Source organism: Peromyscus californicus, unplaced genomic scaffold (assembly GCF_007827085.1).
Source record: "Peromyscus californicus insignis strain IS unplaced genomic scaffold, ASM782708v3 Scaffold_10__1_contigs__length_136768540, whole genome shotgun sequence".
NCBI lineage: Eukaryota > Metazoa > Chordata > Mammalia > Rodentia > Cricetidae > Peromyscus > Peromyscus californicus.
This window is the reverse complement of record NW_026294391.1, coordinates 93,657,500-93,678,688: the sequence shown is the minus strand read 5'-3', so window position 1 is coordinate 93,678,688 and position 21,189 is coordinate 93,657,500. Positions and strand designations below refer to the sequence as shown.

Below are 21,189 nucleotides of genomic sequence, written 5' to 3'. Positions count from 1 at the left end.
TGACTGTTATGAATAAAGTGGTTGTGAGCATTCATGTACAAGTTCCTGTTTGAAATATGTCTTCATCTATATGGAGTAAATGCCAAAATTTCAACTGTTTGATCATATGGCTAAAACTATTTTTAGATTTGAAAGGAACTGTCAAACTATTTTCCAAGGTGGCTGTGCCATTTTATATTCCCACTAGCAATGTATAAAGAATTCAGTCTCCCCACATTCTCACTAGCATTTAGTACATTTAATATTCTCACCACTTTCATTAACAATTTTGATAAATGTGTAGTACTATCTCATTGTAATTCTGCATTGCATTTATTTCATGGCTAATGCTAGTCACCCTCTTTTCATATACTTGCCATCTGTATAGAGTCTTTGATGACATGTTTATGTGTACTGTTTTGTTTGTACTTTTTGTTCCCTTGAGTTGGGTTCTGGTATCTTACTATGTAGCCGAGGCTGACCTTGAACTCATGATGCTCCTACCTCAGCCTACAAATGGGCTGAAACTACATGTAGATGACATCATATCTTTCCTTGCTTGTCTCATTCTTTTCTAATATAATTTGTTTTGTTTTGTTTTGTTTTGTTTTGTGTGTATTGGTGTTTTACCTATGTACCATGTCTGAGCCTGGTGTTCTTGGAGACCAAAAGATGGTGTCAGATTGCCTGGAACTGGAGTTACAGATGTCTGTGAAGTACCATGAAAGTGCTGGGAATTGAATCTAGGACCTCTGGAAGAGCAGTTAGCGTTCTTAGCCACTGAGCCCTTTCTTCAGGCTGCTTGTCCCATTTTTAATGGGATTGTTTTTGTTTTGAATTTTGATAGCTATGTATATCTACAAAGCCTTTTTGGAGATATAATTGTGGATATTGCCCCCTCACACTGCTATTTATTTTCCTAATTCCCCTAACAGAAACTTTCTCATTTTAGTGAAGTAGTTTATCAACTTTTAATTTCTTCATTCATTTCATTTTATACCAATTGTAAGAGCTTTGTCTAATCTTACCTAGAGATTACTTTTTCTTAAGCTTTTTTTCTATAAGTTTTATAGTTTCACATATTACACTCATGTTCACTATCCATTTTTAGTTAATTTTTATGTTAGGTATATGACATTTATATAGGTTAAGGTCCATATTTTGGCAGATGGATATCCAACTTATCCAACTATCAGGGACTATGTGGGGGTCCAGCCCCTCGACAGTCCCCTCCCAGGGTCCAGGAAGAAACTACAACCAGCTGATAATTAATCTTTGAAGAAAAGAAATGAATCTATGTACACAAAATTCCTTAGTCCATACACTTTATTATTCTGTCAGTTCTCTCTCTACAAGCTTATACTCTGCTTTCATTTTTAGCTCCTTTCTTGCCCAAATTCTCTTACATTTATCTGCTGTCCTTTCTAGGTTCTATCTTAAGGTTCTTTCCCATATCAGCTCCTCTCCCATCTCCTTCTCTCTCATCTTGCTCATCTTGTTCTTCCCCATCTGGCTCTTCCTCATCTTCCATCTCGTTCCTCTAGTCCTCTCTTTTAGCCCTTCAGTCTAGTTCTTCCCCATCTCAGTTTGTTCCTCTCAAGTTCTTACCCATCTAGTTCCTCCATAATCTTTTCTCTTCTCTGTCCCCCTGTGCCCTGGAAGTCCCGGTATAAGAAGGGAGGGTCCGAGCTAAATTGTGTAAAGCTATTACTTAACATCTACCTGACCTAGGCGGTGTTTCCTTGTGGAATTTACCTTAAGTCAGGAGACTTGCGTGTGGGCTGCTATCACTGTTAATCATTGAAAGTTGGGCGCCCACTTGGGCGTTGTCTCCTGTTAGTCCTTGAAAGTGGCTACGGGAGATATCTGATTCCAGAGAAAGCCTTTCCTGAGGCTGTTCTCCAAAGTCCTGGAATGTGTATGTCCAGAGAGTGATCAGTCCACACTGTTGGCCCTTCTTGGGGAAAAGTCAATTGGGAAAACTATAAAGGCACACATGATTTTCATAACAGAATACAGCTGATATATAACAAGCCAAATAACCCAAAAGCTCCTTGGAATTTGGCTTCCTCTGGAGGACATCCTTGATCCCTCCAGGTAGTGACTTTGCCATAACCAGCTGAGTTCTTAGGATATATTCCTGCGGCCTGCAGCATCCAGCACCATGTATTGAAAGGCTGTCTTTCCTCTATCAGGTTACTTTTGCAACTTGGACAAAAATAAATTGTATATGTTTATGGAGATCTGTTTTGGGATTTTATATTTTATTCCATTGATCAAATATCTGTCTATTCCTCTGGAAGTTATCATTTTAATAGAGAGAGATGAATTTTAACTTTGAATTAATATAATATTGGCAGTAAAATTTTATAAGCATTTAAAAATTATAGACAATATTCCATAAGAAGGGGCTGCAACTTGAGCAAAATATTAGCTCATTTCATTACTTCTTTTGAGATTTAGTATTATAATCAATGGCAAGTGAAAATTGCCTTTTTTTCATTTTTCTTTTTCTTTCTCCTTTTTTTTTTTTTTTTTTTTTTTTTTTTGGTTTTTCGAGACAGGGTTTCTCTGTATAGCTTTGCGCCTTTCCTGGAACTTGCTTTGTAGCCCAGGCTGGCCTCGAACTCACAGATTTCCGCCTGGCTCTGCCTCTCGAGTGCTGGGATTAAAGGCGTGTGCAACCACCGCCTGGCTCATTTTTCTTTATTAAGAAATTTTCTACTCACTCCACATACCACCTACAGATCCCACCTCCTCCCTCCTCCCACCCCCCAGCCCTCTCTCCCAGGCCACCCCACATCCCCACCTCCCCCAAATCAAGGTCTCCCATGGGGAGTCAGCAGAGCCCAGCACACTGAGCCTAGGCAGGTCCAAGCCCCTTCCCACTGCACCAAGGCTGCACAAGGTGTCACACCACAGGCACTGGATTCCCAAAAGCCTGCCCACGCACCAGGGATGGATCCCAATCCCTCTGCTTGGGTGCCCCCAAAACAGTTCGAGCCAAATAACCGTCTTCTGTATCCAGAGGGCCTAGTTCAGTCCCATGGGGGCACCACAGCCACCAGTCCACAGTTCATGGGCTTCCACTAATGTGGCCAGTCATCTCTGCACGTCCTCCCATCATGATCTCAACATCCTTCGCCTGCAGAATCTCTCTTCTCTCTCATCAGTTGGATTCCCGGAGCTCAGCTGGTGCCTGGCCATGGATCTCTGCATCCACCTCCACCTGTCACTGGACTAAGGCTCTATGATGACAGCTAGGTTATTTGCTAGACCAGTCACCAGAGTAGACCAGTCCAGTCACCCTCTGGACCACTGCCAGCACTCCAAGGTGGGGTCATCCTTGTGGATTCCTGAGAGCCTCCCCAGCACCCTGCCTCTTCCTATTCCCATGATGTCTTCATCTATCATGGTATCTCCCTCCCTGCCCTCCCACTCTGTCCCTGTTCCAGCTCGACCCTCCCATTTCCCTATGTTCTCATCCCCGACTCCTCGCCCTCTGCCACCCCCCCCCACACACACCCAGTCCGCTCATGTAGATGTCATCCACTTCTCCTTCGCTGGCAAATTGCCTTAAAAAAAATCTATAACCAGCCAAGCAGTGGTGGTTCATGCCTTTAATCCCAGCACTTGGGAGGTGGAGGCAGGAGGATCTCTGAGTTCGAAGCCAGCCTGGGCTATAGAGTGAGTTCCAGGACAGGCTCCAAAGCTACACAGAGAAACCCTGTCTCGAAAAACCAAAACAACCCCCACCAAAAAAAAACAACCAAAAAACCCCAACTATAACCCTTTGTAAAATCCCTTTCCCTTTTCCCCCTATATGTTGGAATAATCAGATGCTGTGAACTGTAAAGACAAAAGTCTTCTCACCTTCATAAACAGAAAATCATTAGCTTCCATGTGCAGGTTTATTTCATCTCTATTATTGTTTCTGTTGTAGGGTTTCTTTTTTGTTTGTTTGTTTTTTGTTTTTTTGTTTTTTCGAGACAGGGTTTTTCTGTGTAGCTTTGGTGCCTGTCCTGGATCTCGCTCTGTAGCCCAGGCTGGCCTCAAACTCACAAAGATCCTCCTGCCTCTGCCTCCTGAGTGCTGGGATTAAGGGCGTGCACCACCACTGCCTGGCCTGCTGTAGTCGTTAGTCTGTTTGCCTACCAGGTTTTTTCCCCCCATAAAACAGAAGTTAGTTATTTTGGTAGCAAAATACAATTTCATACACTTTCACACTTCTTTTGTATACCTTTTGTGTGTGTGTGTGTGGTGTGTGAATAAGAACATTTACATGCATATGTGTGTATGGAGACCAAAGATTAATGGTGGGTGTCTTCTTCATTCTCTCTTCACTTTATTTATGGAGGGAGGGTCTCTCAGTTGAACCCAGAACTCAATGATCCAGCTAGTCTAGCCAGTGACCTTGCTCTTGGGGATCTCCTGTCTCCACCTCCAGATACTACTGCAGATGACACTCAGGTCTTCACTCACTACTGCGTGAGAAGAACTTTACTCACTGATCTGTCTTCCCAGCCCCAATGTATGGTGATATTTTATTTGTACTGAAATGTGATTTTATTTGTATGTTAATAAATAAAGTTGCCTGGGGGTCAGAGCTATTAGCAAGCCATAGCGAAAGTTGGTGGTGCACGCCTTTAATCCCAGCACTTGGTAGGCAGAGCTAGGTAGATCTCTGTGTGTTCAAGGATACAGCCAGCATGGAGACACATGCCTTTAATCTCAATACCAACCATAGAAGACCTGGAGGTCTGTACAGATAGGCAGTGACAAGGCAGTCATGTGGTTGGGTTTACAACCAATGAGAAGGCAGAACAGAAAGTCTTTATAAAGACAGACACACAGGAAGTAGGTCTCTTGTGGAGAGGTAGGACAGCAGCGGCAGGAAGGGTAAGGTTTTTAATCTCAGCTCTTAGATATCGCTCTGACCTCTTGGCTTTCATCTATGAATCAGCTCTGTGTTTCTTATTTAATAAGACGGTTGGTTACATCTACACCAATGTATACCTTAAAGTGTCAAAAACCATTCCCATCCACAAGACCAAGGACATAGATACTTCATTGAAATGAAACAAGAAGGAATAAGTGGATATAAGTTTGAAATTATTCTTCACAATTTTTCTCTGCATCCCATCTCACAAACTCTAGTAATTTCAGTTGGTGAGATGTCTGAGCAGGTAAAGGCACCCTGCTATCCAAAGATGCAAGCATGACAACCAAAGTTTGATTCCCAGGTGCTACATAAAGGTTGAAAGAAAGAATAGACTCCACAAAGTTGCCCAGTCACAATGGCATGTGCACAACCTACCCCATTACACACACATACACAGTAATAATAAATCAAATGTTTTTTTAAGAAATGGTCTAGCTGTTCCACTAACTATTGGTATTGATTTAACCTGGAATGTCCTCTAAGGATGTTTCTGAGGTAATATTCCTATAAGTATTTTACAAATGTATAATGTACCAAGTTTGTTTACAGTTTGTTCTTTATTACATACAGATATTAGATTTATATAGGTGAGCATAAAACTCACAACTGATCTTTGTAGTCATAATCACAGGTAGAAAATTATTTCCTATATGATATAGAACTGTCTGATTCATTTTCTATGAATGTAGTTTTTTTTCCACCACAGGTCAAGAGCAAATGCTTAAACACAAAAATTCAGGTTACTGTGAATACATTTTTTTCTTTTTTAGCTTGCTGTGGTTTTATGGTTATTACACGTATACATTTTTTCAAGAAGAACATAATTTGAACTGTTCATAAATTATTCTCTAACATTTTCAGATTTACCTGAACCTATATTTTCCCTTTTCAAAAATTTTATTAACATATTTATTGTGCAATATGGTGGGCTTCATAATGACTTTGTGAGCCTGTATTTTTATCTGAAGGGTTTTAATTTTTTGTACTAATGGTTTGTTCACTTATTGTCGGATGGTTTTTTTTAAAAAAACTTAATTAAATGGACATGTCATCTCAGATATTTAAGTGAGAATGCAATTTTGTTCATTCTGCAGTTAGCAATTTAACTTCAATAAAAACCAGCTCCTATGTTTCTCTGTGGACTCGTCTGTCACTGATGTATACCAATTAAAGTAAAATCTTTCCACTAGGGTTTAGGCCACCATTTTTCTAATTATGGCATAATTCCCTCAATGGAAAAAGAACCCTCCATCTATAAAGAAGTATTTCCCAATAGAAATTTTGTATCTTGTAGTGTCAGTTAGTTATTATATATACATTTCTCAATGTATATATGATGCAGCAGGCATCATTCAGGACATTAACATGATAGTGGCTAAGGGAAAGATAAAGTACACTGGAAGCAAGTAAAAAGCACTGATGAGTATATGAAGGGATGTGTTTCATTGCAGAGTCTTGCTTTTGCTGCACACAATTGAAATCTTTAAAAATCTATTTTCTGTACTGGGCAGATCAAATGAACTTTATTTTATAAAGAGTAATACACTTTTATTTTTTTTCATTAGTCTGCTGTCTATATGAAAACATTTGACTGCTCCTGATACAATTTAGATGACAACATAATCTGTAGTTCCTAGGCTATTGTCAAAACTAGCATGTTATGATTTAACTAGATATTAATAAGGCCATTTCATTTATGCTGATGACAATACCTTGATTGTTTCCATTGTGATTTATAAAAATTAGTTGGCTGAAATGAATTGATCTCAATAATAAATTCATCTCATTCATTTAGACATGGCATATGATTTTTTTAGCATTAACTGAGAATGTGGTACATTTGTTTTATGAAATCTATTTTAAAGTTTTCAGGGTGGTGGTGGTGCATGCCTTTAATCCCAGCACTCAGAAGGCAGAGGCAGGTGGATCTCTGTGAGTTCGAGGCCAACCTGGTCTACAAAGTGAGTTCCAGGACTGCCAGGGATCACACAGAGAAACGCTGTGTTGAAAGGAAGAAAGAAAGAAAGAAAGAAAGAAAGAAAGAAAGAAAGAAAGAAAGAAAGAAAGAGAGAAAGAAAGGAGGAAAGAAAGGAAGAAAGGAAGAAAGGAGGAAAGAAAGAAGAAAAGAAAGAATGAAGGAAAGAAAGACAGAAAGGTGAAAGGAAAGAAAAAGAAATTTATCTTTAATCTTTAAGTAGTCTCCATCTCAAAAAGGTGTAAAAATCCATATTTTAGAGCCTGCTTTCCCAGTGTTACTAATTTCTTCTACTTATGAACATTTCAAAAGGAGGACAAAATAATTTATTGAGGATCTGCTAATTACTAGATATTCACAAATATTTAATTTAATGCTATCACAAGTGTGAAGAAACTTATAAATATCATATAAATCAAGAAAATATTCCTAAAGTGTTAAATTAATTGCCAAAGTACCATATAACAGCAATTGATGAAAAAGGAGGCCACAAATTTGAAAGCAAGTAAGAAGGGTTATATAGGAGGGTTTGGGGAGGGACAAGGAAGGGAGAAATAGTATGAGTATATTATAATCTCAGAAGTCATAAAAAAGGAAATAATTTTTAAGAAGACACCAAGGGGGAAAAAAAGAAGACACCTGGGCTGATGAAATGACCTAATGGGTAGGGATGCTTATTGGCAAGCATGACCTGAATATCTCAAATATTTGAGCAAACACTGCTTTATGGCTTCTATGTGAAAGGGTCAGTCCTTCACTGTCTAATATAAAAGTCACTAGATAAATGTAGCTATTGAATACATGAAATGTGGCTAGTATAAAATAAGGTGGATGTATAAAATACACAACAGGTTCTGAAAATGTGTTATAAGGAAAAGGAATCTAAATTATCTTTGTATTAGTTACAATACTGTACAGTTACTATTTTTATATTTTGGGTTAAATAACATTAAAATCAGTTTCACTTATTTTCACAGTTGTAATGTAGCCACTGAAAATTTAAAATTACTCATGTGGTTTGTATTTGTGGCTTGTGTAATAATTCTATTGTGCTTGTTTTAGGTCCTTGCTGTGCAAAACCATGGTCTATGGTGATATTTTATTTGTATTAAAATGTTATTTGTATGTTAATAAATAAAGTTGCCCGGGGGTCAGAGCTATTAGCAAGCCATAGGAAAGCAGGGCAGTGGTAGCATACGCTTGTAATTCCAGCACTTAGTAGGCAGAGCTAGGTAAGTCTCTGTGTGTTCAGGGATACAGCCATTATTGGATACACATGCCTTAATCTTAATACCAATCATGGAAAACCTGGAGGCCTATACAGACAGGCTGTGAGGAGGCGGTCATGTGGTTGGGTTTACAACCAATGAGAAGGCAGGACAGGAACTCTATATAAAGACTTTAACACAGGGGTAGCTCTGGTTCGGAGAGGTAGGACCACCGCAGGAGGAAGGGTAAGGTTTTGGCTCTTGGCTCTGACCTCTTGGCTTTCTTCTTTGCATTGGTTCTGTGTTTATTGTTTGATGGGAAGGTTGGATACATCTACATTTGGCGCCCAACGTGGGGAAGAATTCATTAAAAACCGATTGGCTTGGCTTGGCGGCAGGTCCGGTTTCCAGCCTGGGCAGCCCGGCTGCCTAGCTTGGGCCCAGGCCTGACTGACCCGCAGCTGGAACTGCTACAAACAACTCAGACCTGCCCCGCTGAACAGGGCCCCTGCCTGTGCGGCTACACTTTCTCTCTCTCTCTCTCTCTCTCTCTCTCTCTCTCTCTCTCTCTCTCGCTGGATTCACACCTCGAACACCAGGTGGCTGTGAAATTCCCTGGGATTCTACTGTTCTACCCAGACTTGGTAAGTCAATTAACATATCTATTTAAAAGAGAATTTTTTTCTACATTAAAAAAAAATGGGCTTTATGTGTACATTGGAAGAAAATTGGGCTTTGTTTGAAATTTTAGGCACTCTGACAATGGAACAACTATATGAAAAGATTAATATTGATCGAATTATTCAGTTTATTACTTTTCTTATCCTCATTTTACTATTTAAAAAGATAGTCAACTTAAGTGCCAGGATAACAGTCTTAGAAAAACTTGTTAAACCGGTAAAAATGAATTATAGAGAAATTCAAATTCAGACAGAAGAAATAAATAGTGAAGTTGTTTCAAAATTGGATCGTAAGGTTACAGAAAGAAAGCCAGTTTTCACACAATCACCCTTAATTTATCCAGTAGCCGTACAGCAGCTACCTGATGAAGAGAATGAACAAAATACTTGGGTTCCAGTTGAAATGTTAGACTTACGAAGATTTAAGGAGGCAATAGCATCTTATGGCATGCACTCCCCATATGTAAAGCAAATGTTAAACACCTGGTCAACTTGTAATAGGATTATACCAAAGGACTGGCGGGAATTGGCACAGGCTGTTCTTGAACCCGGACAAAATCTCCAGTGGAAAATGTGGTTCAGTAATGAGGCTAAAAATATAGAAAGACAATGGAGGGATAGCGGAATACAAGTCTGCCAGGATCAGCTTATTGGCGAAGGCCAATATGCTTCAGTACAAACACAATGTTCATATGATGTCCAAACCCTACTTCTATGTAAAACGGCAGCTTTGAATGCATGGGACAGAGTTGAAGAACCAGGAAAAAAAACTGAGTCATTTACAAAGGTTATACAGGGCCCCAAAGAATCTTTCACAGACTTCTTACAAAGATTGACTTCAGCAGTACAAAAAATGGTCCCGAATTCAGAGGCTAGTCAGATAATAATTGAATCTTTAGCCTTTGAGAATGCAAATGCAGCGTGCAAAAGAATAATTAGGCCGTTAAAGGCAAGATCTGCACCTTTGGAAGATTGGATTAGAGATACAGTTAATGTAGAGGCTTATGACCATGATGATATGTGGGTAGGAAAAGCAATTTCAAAAAGTTTGAGCAATGTTAGATGTTTTGGATGTGGAAAGCAAGGACATTTGAAAAGGGATTGTAAACAGGTCATTCCTAGAAATAATGTTTATTCAAGGAACACTGGCAACAGAATGCCCCTTCCTTCTGGAGTATGCAGAAGGTGTGGTAAGGGAAAACACTGGACCAACGAATGTAGATCAACAAGGGACAGACAGGGTAACCCTCTGCCTCGAGCTTCGGGAAACTCCCAGAGGGGCCTCAGGCAGGCCCCCACAGTAAATCCAGTTCAAACCTTTCCTGCAGTTGTAGAGGAAACCCCTACTCAAAGCAACTAAATAACCAAATGTCTATTGGAATAAATCATGTTAGTCGAGATGATGAAACAGAGAAAATAGGAAATACAGGAAAAAACATAAAGAAAATTTTTTGGCAAACTTCTATTAATGAACAAAGACCAAAACTAACAATAAAAATAAATGGTGTTTTGTTGTCTGGTCTGGTAGACACAGGTGCTGACATTACCATAATTGCACCAGAATTTTGGCATCCAACTTGGCCTCTTCAGGAGGTAAACATTCAACTCTTAGGAATTGGGACATTATCTAGAGTGAAACAAAGTGTAAGATGGCTTGAATGTATAGGTCCAGAAGGACAGAAAGGAAAATTAAAACCATATATGGCTAACATAGCTATGAACCTGTGGGGTCGAGACTTGTTACAACAGTGGAATACTCAGATTAATATCCCTCCAATCTCAGAAACAAATCATAAATTAGTACATGTTTCTGAGAGAAATATTAAAAGATATTATTCTAATGAGTGCTCACCAGCCATCCATGTCATACAAGAACAGGGCACAACAACTGATAATCTTCCAAAAACATTAACAGCTCTACCTTTAAAATGGTCAACAGACAAGCCTGTATGGGTTCAGCAATGGCCTTTAACAACAGAGAAACTCCAGGCTTTACAAGAGCTGGTGGAAGAACAGTTAAATGCTCATCATATTGAAGAATCAACCAGCCCTTGGAATTCTCCTGTATTTGTTATAAAAAAAAAATCTGGTAAATGGAGAATGGTAACAGACCTTAGAGCAATTAACAAAGTAATTCAGCCAATGGGCTCTTTACAATCTGGAATTCCTTTACCTACTCTGTTACCAAAAGGCTGGCCTCTCATAGTTATTGATTTAAAAGACTGTTTCTTTTCAATACCCTTACAAGAAAAAGACAGAGAAAGATTTGCTTTCACAGTGCCTACTTATAATAATTCTCAACCGGTTAAAAGATTTCAATGGAGGGTTCTCCCACAGGGAATGTTGAATAGCCCAACTTTGTGCCAATATTTTGTAAAACAGCCATTAGAAGTGGTACGTAAAAAATTTCCTAAATCTATAATTTATCATTATATGGATGACATTTTATTAGCTGATTCAAATGCAGATACTTTAGAAAGAATGTTTGAAAAAGTAAAGAAAATTTTGCCTTGCTGGGGATTACAAATTGCTTTAGAAAAGGTACAAAGAGGAGATTCTATTAATTATTTAGGATATAAAATAGAACTTCAAAAAATTAGACCTCAAAAAGTGCAAATTAGGAGAGATCGACTACAGACTCTTAATGACTTTCAAAGATTATTTGGAGACATTTCTCATCTAAGAACTATTGTTGGGGTAAAAAATGATGAACTGAATAATTTGTTTAAAACCTTAGAAGGTGATAAGGACTTAAATAGTCCAAGAGAATTATCACCTGAAGCTGAGAAAGAATTGGCCTTGGTAGAAAAGAAAGTACATGAAGGGCACGTAGATCGTATTGATCCAAAGCTGGATTGCATTTTGGTTATTTTACCTTCTAGGCATTCCCCAACAGGAATATTAATGCAAAGGGAAGATATTATATTGGAATGGATATTTTTACCAAATAAACCAAATAAAAAATTAAAAACTTATGTGGAAAAAATCTCTGACTTGATTTGGAAAGGAAAATTGAGACTTCGTCAATTAGCAGGAATAGACCCAGCAGAAATTGTCGTACCTTTAACTAAGGAGGACATTGAAAAATTATGGATAGAAAATGAAGCTTGGCAAAAAGCTTGTAGTAATTTTTTGGGAGAAATTAACAGCAAATATCCCAAAAGCAATAGAATTGATCTTATAAAGAGAGCTGATTGGATCTTGCCTCAAATTGTGAGGAAAAAACCCATATCTGGAGTTCGTACATTTTATACAGATGCCAACAAACAAGGAAAGGCAGGTTACAAATCAGAAAATTTAAGTAAAGTGGTTCAAAGTCCTTATAATTCAGTTCAAAAATCAGAATTGTATGCTATTCTGTTGGTATTAATGGATTTTTCAGAACCTCTCAATATAGTAACTGACTCTCAGTATGCTGAAAGAGTAGTATTACATATTGAGACTGCAGAATTTATCCACGATGCTTCAGAATTAACTTCATTATTTATTCAATTACAAGATACAATCAGAAAACGGAGTCATCCTTTATATATAACTCACATCCGATCCCATACTGGTCTGCCAGGCCCTCTAGCACAAGGCAATGATGAGATTGATAAATTATTGATAGGAAATGTGCTGGAGGCCTCAGAATTTCATAAAAAACATCATGTAAATAGTAAAGGTTTAAAAAAGGATTTTTCCATAACCTGGCAACAAGCCAAAGAAATAGTAAAGAAATGTCCTACTTGTTCCTTCTACAATCAAACACCATTACCAGCAGGATGTAACCCAAAGGGTACTCAGAGGAATGAAATCTGGCAGATGGACGTGTTTCACTTTACAGAATTTGGAAAACTGAAATATGTACACCACACTATCGATACTTATTCAGGATTTCAATGGGCAACTGCTTTGAGTTCTGAAAAAGCTGATTCTGTAATCACTCATTTGCTAGAAGTTATGGCCATTATGGGTATACCTGCACAAATCAAAACTGATAATGCTCCATCATATGTCTCTGTTAAAATGAAACAGTTTTTTGCTTATTATAATATAAACCATGTTACAGGTATACCACATAATCCTACAGGTCAAGCAGTTATAGAAAGATCAAACAGAACTCTAAAGGATATGCTAAATAAACAAAAAGGAGTAACAAAAACCCCCAGAAATAGACTACATAATGCTCTATTAACTTTGAATTTTCTCAATGCCAATGAGAAAGGAACAACAGCTGCAGAGAGACATTGGATAATAGAAAAAACTACAGAATTAAATCAACCTATATACTTTAAGGATGTGCTGACCTCAGAATGGAAACCAGGGTATGTGTTACGTTGGGGACGAGGTTTTGCTTTTATTTCTACAGGAGAAGATAAGCTGTGGGTACCATCAAAATTGATAAAGGTTCGATTTGAACAAGAGAGACCTCTTAATTAGAGGAGGTGATAGTTCATCAACTATCGTAAACATCCAATTTAAACTAACTTACACCAGTAACACATGCCTTTTCATTTAATCAGATAACTTGTCAAAAAGGAACATCCCCAAAAAACCTTGGGGAAAGGTTTTTGTTTTTGTCTTTTAGGAGAATGAAGGTCAACGAATTTGAAGAACACTGGACAAATGAGACAACTGAAGAAAAGGAACAAATCATCTATCCTAAGAAACAGAGTGAAATGGCGTATGGGTATGTTATCTAAAAAAAATTTTATGTCTTCCTAAATGTTTGTTTCTGCTTTTCTTTAAAGATTTAACACTATTTAACTTCTAATAGTCCCAGTTCAATTAAAATTTAAAGCTGACTTTGGAGTTGGAGAATGGCTCTCTCCTTCTTTAAACTCAAGCATGTTGTTAAAAGGAAAATGCAAACTCCCTGTATCATGCCAGAGGAAAAGAGCCATCTTCTGCTATGGGACAGGAGAAAAGCCAAATTAATTAAGGGACTATTCTATTACGAATCTCAACTCTTTGATTCTATTCTGATTCTTTAAACTTTTCTTAAAGTATGAATTTTATATCAAAATTTACAAGATCAATATATATAGATATATATACATTTTAAACTTTGTTAAGATATAAATGGTCATATAGAGTACTAACTAATTCTAAAAAGTCGCATATATAGTCTTTGTGTTCGAGTCTCTTATCAGTTTTTTGCAGGAAATCACGGTTAGGCCTAACATCAACTGAAGTCTCCAGGAAGAAGATGGGGCCCCACAACAACAACAATTCCACGTGGACAATAATAACATCACTAAGCTGACAAACATCATCTACAGATCAGCTTTGAACTACAAAGTGCTCAGAGCAATTTTGAGAAGAGCTAGCTGAGATGATCCAGTCTCAAAGACTACTTGAATAAGGATTTGAGATAAACCCTGAATTTTGGCATTATACACAGACTGGATAACGAAGGATATATTTACCTTTCCTAGAATTTGACAATTAACCTAAAATTTTTCTTTCAGGATAAAGATACCTTCGCCCATACCCAGCAGGAAGCAATTTCAAGAATACGACGCCCACATTCCCAAAGAGGTGGTGTGGGGCGGTTGGTTTTTTTGGTCTTTTAATGGGTTTTGGGTCTGGGATAATTTTCATTGATTAGGGGGGTTGGTTACAAGTTGTTGTCAAGGGTTAGGAAAAAGGCTAAGCAAAGGAGATTAGATTTAAGGTTCTTATTTAAAAAAAAAAAAGAAAGAAAGAAAAGAAAAATGTAAATACTTTACATTGGATTGGATTGTTTTATATTGTATACAAATTATATATATTGAAATTGATATTGTTAGAAAATGTTATATATATTTTTCTAATTGTACCGTTCATCTAACAATGTAATGCAATTTTCTGATCCTTGAATGTTATTACCAACTATTAGGATATAAAGAAATGAAAGTTAGTAGTTAGATATTATAATAGAACTTGTAGTTATATTAGGTATGTTTTCAAGATTGAGTAGATATATTTTAGATAGACAGGTTATCTTCAAACCCTTCAGAGATCTACAGAATATGGCATTTAAAATGTTTTAATAACTTAGAAAATTTTTCTTTTTTGTTATGACTATGAGACATGTCGGCTCCTGGCAGTACCAATCTACTTCAGAGAAAATATGGGCATTGAAGAAACTGCATATGGAGTTAACTTTCATTGTGGCAAAAGTTAGCTACTGGACAACAAAGTATCCTCGAATCAACAGGACAAAATGGACAAACAGGACATAAAACAAAGGATTACTGATTCTTGCCAAAACAAGTGTGGTTATGGCTTTATCAAAAGGCATCTTCAGAGGCCAGGACAATATGGCACCATCCCTGAAGTGGCCTTCGCAATTCGAAAAAGGTACAGTGCCCTTTTCTTCGAAGGCAGCTGAACAGGCAGTGGGCCGATGGCCTCTGATGTGCAATGGAACAGCAGCTGAAACAGTTATTCTTGAAGAGTAACTAAGCTCACGCCTCTCAATAGTAGACTGGCATTTGATGGAGGGATATGGAGAAGAATGGGATGCTGAGATGAAGCCATATATACACAGCCAGGAAGAATGGACAGCTGAGTTGGAAAACCATCAGCAATTTCCAGAATTTGAAATCCTGAATCATGACATGACACTGGTGGAATTCAGGTGTTTCTGGTACATGGACTACTCTCACTCAATGTGAGGTTGAACTGTTGACCTTGTGTACATCCTGCTTCACAAATGAGTCTGTCGGATATGCTGGGCCTATAGGCTGAAGATGATGCCCCAGCACTTCGGAGAAACCTCAGGTGACTGTCCAGACAGCTGTCTGTTTCTGTCAACTCACAAATTTTTTGGAGGTTGCTTATGTGCACTTCCTGTTTTTATTTTTGTTAGCTAATATTATTTCCTTCTTGGGTCTCTGAGGGAGTTGAAGATTAGTTAGTTATAGTTGAAGGTTAGTTAGTTATAGTTGAAGATTAATTAGGATACATTTTGGACTTACCAAAATAGGATAGATAATGAAATTATTTTCTCTGAATTTGTCAAATACAAATGGACTAGACATTGTTTAGGTATTTATTACTTGTATATATTGTATATAGTTATTGTCCTTTTGTATATAGTTTTTCTTATATTAGTTATAAGCTTTTTCTTTTTTTTCCTTTTTATTAAAATAGAAAAGGGGAAATATGGTGATATTTTATTTGTATTAAAATGTTATTTGTATGTTAATAAATAAAGTTGCCCGGGGGTCAGAGCTATTAGCAAGCCATAGGAAAGCAGGGCAGTGGTAGCGTACGCTTGTAATTCCAGCACTTAGTAGGCAGAGCTAGGTAAGTCTCTGTGTGTTCAGGGATACAGCCATTATTGGATACACATGCCTTTAATCTTAATACCAATCATGGAAAACCTGGAGGGCTATACAGACAGGCTGTGAGGAGGCGGTCATGTGGTTGGGTTTACAACCAATGAGAAGGCAGGACAGGAACTCTATATAAAGACTTTAACACAGGGGTAGCTCTGGTTCGGAGAGGTAGGACCACCGCAGGAGGAAGGGTAAGGTTTTGGCTCTTGGCTCTGACCTCTTGGCTTTCTTCTTTGCATTGGTTCTGTGTTTATTGTTTGATGGGAAGGTTGGATACATCTACAATGGTCCAAGTACCAATATCATTGGTATCATTTGAGATAGGTTATGTCCAACCTCAAGCCTCACATTATATCCCATGCTGACCTTAAACTCACTGTGAAAGCCCAGGCTTTCCTCCAACTCATTTTTAAGCCTAAGTCTAAGTCTAAGCCTAAGCCTAAACCTTCCTATTGCTGGAATTACAGGAATGCACCACTATGCTAGTCTAAAAACATTGTCCTTTTTGTTTATTTGGTTTTTTCTTTTGCAGTACTTGGGATCAAACCAAAGTCTCACATGCTGGCAAGAATGTTACTGTTTCTTCCCTCGACTATATGTACATAAACCCCTCTGGGCTATGGAATATTTTATTTTTATAACTTATTTTATATTTATGCTATAGTGTGTTTTTCAATACATGTATATTATATGTAATAATCAGATAAATACAATTAACATTTCAAATCCAGGTATACATCTAGAATCTCAGCAGGATCAGAAGGAAGGTCAAGATCATCTTCAACTATATATTGAGTTTAAGAGTAGCCTGGGCTATGTGAGACCCTGTTCCAAAAACAAAAACAAAGATAATTAGAATTTCTATGTCTGCTGGGGAGGTCTTTCTGTATGCTGTGAATGTGTGTTGCTCTGATTTTGTTGATAAATAAAACGCTGATTAGACAGTATCCAGGCAGGAAGTAGAGTATAGGCAGGATAAGCAGAGAGGAGAATTCTGAGTCAGGAGTTGCCAGCCAGACACAGAGGAAGCAAGATGTGAAGGCAGAACTGAGAAAAGGTACCAAGCCACATGGCTAAACATGGCTAAATAAGAATTATGGGTTAGTTTAAATGTAAGAGCTAGTCAGTGGTAGGCCTGAGCTAATGGCTGAGCAGTTTTAATTAATATAAGCTTCTGAGTGATTATTTTATAAGCAGCTTTGGGGTCTGTGGGGCTGGGCAGGACCAGAGAAAACTTCAGCTACATATGTCTTTAAACATTTATTGTTTCTTTGTATGACAGTTAATTTTTTTAAAAGATAAGATCTCCCATATCCCTCCACTACATAGCAAATTATCCACCAGCCTGAGTTACCTCCCCCTACCCTGCACAGAAAACAAATTTCCTCTTCCTCACAGATGCTCAGTTGATAGATACCAATAAGGAAATAAAATGTAATGTTGGAATTATCTTTTCTTCAATTGACTGGATTCTTAATCAGGAAAAAAATATGAATTGGTGGATACAATATTTTGCAATATATCAGATTTTTGTAACAACATACAGGAAATCCCAAAGACAGTGAAAAGGATAGAGATTCATAAAAGCAGAGAATCCTGAAGGGTCTACTTAGCAACATCTAGTATGCCTTTAAAAAGACATCCAGTATCCTTTTATCTACTATTCAGTGTTTCATAATTTGTATAGACATTAGAGCAATCTGTTGATATCTAATACAGATATTAGAGTAATGCTGAGTTTATTAAACATTCTCTGGCAAGACAGTGCTGAACTGCCTCAAACTGGGAAATTTGAGAAAGGATGTTTACAGGACATTTGGGGAGGAGTTAGAGCTTGCATAGATGATTTTTAGGCTGGGACTTGCTACAGATTGGGTAGGGTTTATGATATAATAGTTTTGGGTTGCTGAGCATGGTAACAATAATGATCTTGAAGTATATTAATCTTGATTAGTTGATTGGTTCTTCAAGAGAAAGGATTACTTAGAGTGGCTAAAAATTTAAGCCTAGTGCAAGTCTAAGAAAAAGAAGCTGTGCTTGATGTCAGTATTATTTTAAAAATGAAACAGGGAAGCATACCTATTCTGCTGGTGTGGTGGCATACATCGGTAAGCCTAGCACTTGGGAGAAGATGAAGGAGGATCAGGAATTTGAGGCTAAGATCAGCCTAGACTACATGTGATCCCATCTCAAAAAATATGCTGTTCTCAGAAATGCTTAATGCAAGAAGAGGAAATTATGCTATTATGTTCTTGTTAAGCAGTGTGCCATACCTAGCTGTTTCTATAGCTTGCTCTGTTTGCCTAATTTCTGGAAAAAAAATCTAATTTTTTTTTGCAGCTTTAATGATATATAATTGATAATGCTGGAACTTTCAATACCTGAACACACTCCATTCCAAAATGGCTTCCACTGAGAACCCGAGGGCTGCTTACGGATTGTTTTATGCTGATGATATTTGAGATTGAACAGATGCAGAAAGAAGTCTCCTTGGATCTTCCCTCATCTGTCTAAAAACAGACCTTTCTGAGAAATGAGGACTGCCATAAGCTTTGTCTTTGAGGTGATTTCTACTCTCAGGAGACTTAAACCTAGCAGAAATCACCTCTTTGAGGGAATTTCATGATCAGGAGGCAGAAGACTACTTACACCTGAATAAACCAATGTCACAGATCATTCAGTCTCTCATTGTTTTCTTCTAGAACCCCATTTGGGTTTTCAAAACAAACAAACCAACAAACAAAACAAAACAAAACCAAAAACCAAAGAACAAAGAACCCAAACCCTAATTTTTTTCTCCCCATAGAAGTCCTTCTCCCTCGTCTTTTCTTCAGGAGTTAGGTGTATAGGCTGTACCTTTGTACCCCCTTTGAGTTACTCATTACCAAATAGCCCTACATAGATGTGTATTGTGATGTAACTAAAAGCTACTTTCTCCTGCTGATCTGCTTGTTATTTTATTCATTTGCTTCCAGTGACTGAACACAAGAGGGTGAAGCAAAACCTTTTCATCCCTGATAATTTTAACCTGCTGTTTCCTACTATTGCATTGGCAAATTTTGATAAGCAGTTCTGAGTAAGTACACACTTGTGAGCTTTTATGCTTATACAAATTAGAATAAAACAAGTGTGAACGTTTTCCTGTTTTAACTCTTTCCATACCTGTAGTTATAGCTATAGATGAGTTTATCTACAAATTCCCTATAGATGTAAGTACAGGTATGGAAAGAGCATATTTACAAGTTCATCTACACTCTTCTTGCCGTTGCCATTCTTTGCTGCCATCAGAACCCAGATTCTGCTGTCTTCCAATTGGACTGAAAATTGTGAATCCTCCAGGCCTTCAACACGAGGTTGGAAGTCTTAAAGCATCCAGCCTTGTGAACTAAATTTACACTTATCAGGTTTTCAGGATCTCAACTGTAAAGAGAGAGATTGTTGGACTGGCCAGATGGTAGCATGTAAGCCAATCTAATAAATGCCCTTTATTCCTTCTATTATATGGATTTCATATATATATATATATATATATATATATATATATATATATATATATATATATATTTCATTCTATTACTTCTGTTCATCTAGAGAATCCGAACTAAATACAAATGTTAATAGCTAAATGTTACTTCCTTTTCCATTTCTAATTCAGCAAGCATAAATTTTTGCCCTAAGTGTGAGATTTAAACATGCTACACTTTACAAAAGCCATATTAAAAATTCAAAATATCTTTCTTATTTTTTTTTACATTGCAACTGAAGTTTTCCCTCCCTCCTTTCCTTTCGGTCCCTCCCACCCACCCCCACTCCATCCACTGCTCCTCCTCTGGTTCTCTTGGGGGATAAGGGTGGGCCTCCCATGGCTATCAGCCAGCCAGTCATGGGATATCCAGTTGCAATGAGACTAGGCACCTTTTCTTCTATTAAGCCTGGATGGGGTAATCCGGTAGGAGGAAAGGGTTCCAAAAGCAGGCAATAGAGTCCAAAAGCAGGCAATAGACAGCCCCTGCTCTCACTGTTAGGAATCCTACAAGAAGACCAAGCTACACAACTGTCACATATATGCAGAGGGCTTTGGTCGACCTCATGAAGGCTCCCTGGTTGTCGGTTCAGTCTCTATGAGCCCCTATGGGTCCAGGTGAGTTCGTAAAATTCCAAAATATCTTAAATATATTTAGATAAGACTTTCAGAAAGTAAAACTAATCTCTTAATTTAAATTTGTCTTTTTTTCTTCGTGTGTGTGTGTGTGTGTGTGTGTGTGTGTGTGTGTGTGTGTGTGTGACAGAGTCTGAGGTAGCCCAGGCTGGCATTGTCAAATTCACTATGTAGCCAAGCATGACCTTGAACTTCTGAGTTTTCTAACTTCACCTCTCAAGTGCTAGGGATTTAGGTGTTTAGTGTCATACTGGCTTAAAGTCATCTTGTTATACCTTCCTTGATGCCCTCTTGAAATACCAGATTAGTTTGTGTATGATTAATATTTTGGAAAAGTAAACACTTGCCATATTACTTTGGAATATTTATGAATGTTTTAAATGCATTCTAATTGGTATAGAGAGACAAAAATTGTACGTTTGTAGATGTATCCAACCTTCTTATTAAATAGGAAACACAGAACCAATGCAAAGAAGAAAGCCAAGAGGTCAGAGCTAAGAGCTAAAACCTTACCCTTCCTCCTGCGGTGGTCCTACCTCTCCGAACCAGAGCTACCCCTGTGTTAAAGTCTTTATATAGAGTTCCTGTCCTGCCTTCTCATTGGTTGTAAACCCAACCACATGACCACTTCCTCACGGCCTGTCTGTATAGGCCTCCAGGTTTTCCATGATTGGTATTAAGATTAAAGGCATGTGTATCCAATAATGGCTGTATCCCTGAACACACAGAGACTTACCCAGCTCTGCCTACCAAGTGCTGGAATTACAAGCGTACGCCACCACTGCCCTGCTTTCCTATGGCTTGCTAATAGCTCTGACCCCCGGGCAACTTTATTAACATACAAATAACATTTTAATACAAATAAAATATCACCATACATGTTTGTGAAGTAATGTGATGGTTTGTTGTATGTAACCTGTATGTAACATTATACAA

The 21,189-nt window shown here is 37.9% G+C and overlaps 1 long non-coding RNA gene across 1 annotated transcript in view; it reads left to right on the top strand.

The window, feature by feature from the left end:
- Positions 1-21,189, top strand: part of LOC128109970 (uncharacterized) — a 57,102-nt gene that overhangs the window by 24,670 nt on the left and 11,243 nt on the right. Inside the window, exon 2 of the long non-coding RNA XR_008217996.1 lies at positions 19,070-19,170. This is a non-coding gene — a long non-coding RNA (uncharacterized LOC128109970). The remainder of the gene's footprint in view (positions 1-19,069; positions 19,171-21,189) is intronic.